The sequence below is a fragment of the Arachis duranensis genome, chromosome 4 (assembly GCF_000817695.3).
Source record: "Arachis duranensis cultivar V14167 chromosome 4, aradu.V14167.gnm2.J7QH, whole genome shotgun sequence".
Lineage (NCBI taxonomy): Eukaryota > Viridiplantae > Streptophyta > Magnoliopsida > Fabales > Fabaceae > Arachis > Arachis duranensis.
The window spans coordinates 64,411,101-64,412,238 of NC_029775.3; the positions used below are offsets into that span (position 1 = coordinate 64,411,101).

Sequence of the window (1,138 nt, forward strand, 5' to 3'; positions counted from 1 at the left end):
TTGATCCCTCAAGAAAAAGATAGGATAATTCCTCCATGATGAGTTGTAGGTGTTTCCATAAGGCCCATTATTGGTATTTCCTGAAGAATTCCCCTAAATAGTTAACCTCATCCATCATAGGTTGATCTGGATCATATGCATCTCCTTCATAGGAGGCTTTTTAAGTGCTATCAGCTGCAGCTTGCAATCGATTCAGATGCTGAGAGATCATATTGACCTGTTGGGTCAGGATCTTGTTCTGAGCCAATATGGCATTCAAAATGTCAACCTCAAGGACTTCTCTCTTCTGTACTACCCCATTGCTTACAGGGTTCCTCTCAGAAGTGTACATGGATTGGTTGTTAACAACCATGTCAATGAGTTCCTATGCCTCTTCAGGTGTTTTCTTCAAATGGAGTGAACCACTAGCAGAGTGGTCCAATGCCATCTTGGACATCTCAGAAAGACTATCATAGAAGATATCTAACATGGTCCAGTCTGAAATCATGTTAGGAGGACACTTTCTGATTAATTGCTTGTACCTCTCCCAAGCTTCATAGAGGGATTCACCCTCTTTTTGCCTGAAGGTCTGTACTTCCACCCTAAGCTTGCTCAGCTTCTGAGGTGGAAAGAACTTGGTCGAGAATTCATTGACCACTTTCTCCCAAGATTCTAGGCTTTCCTTAAGCTGAGAATCCAGCCATAACCTGGCTCTGTCCCTTACAGCAAAGGAAAAAAGCATAAGCTTGTAAATCTCTGGATCCACACCATTAGTCTTGACAGTATCGCAGATCTGCAAGAAATCAAAAATTTCTATTGGGATCTTCCGATGGAAGTCCATCAAACTGGCAGTTCTGTTCAACTAAAGTGACCAATGGCGAGTATAGAGATGCTTCTTCCATAGAAGTCAGAAGTGGGTGCAGTAAAGTCACCTAGGACCTTCCTTGTGTCTCCTCCACCATTAGGATTGGTTGCCATGTTTGTATTTTCAGCTTCTTGTTCGAAAAGCTCTGTAAGGTTTCCACCAGAGTGTTGTTCTCTAGCTTATTATAAATGCCTCCTTAGAGTCCTCTCATGTTCAGGATCAGGATTAAAGAGAGGTTCTTTATCCCTGTTCCTTCTCATAAACAACAAGGAAGAATGCAAGAAGAAAAGAAGA

At 42.0% G+C, this 1,138-nt stretch overlaps 1 non-coding gene across 1 annotated transcript; it reads left to right on the forward strand.

Annotated features, from left to right (window-relative positions):
• Positions 1 to 480: 480 nt before the first annotated feature.
• On the forward strand, positions 481 to 589 carry LOC127747236 (small nucleolar RNA R71). Its single transcript, XR_008009038.1, has one exon. It is a non-coding gene; the product is annotated as a small nucleolar RNA R71 (small nucleolar RNA).
• Positions 590 to 1,138: the final 549 nt, after the last annotated feature.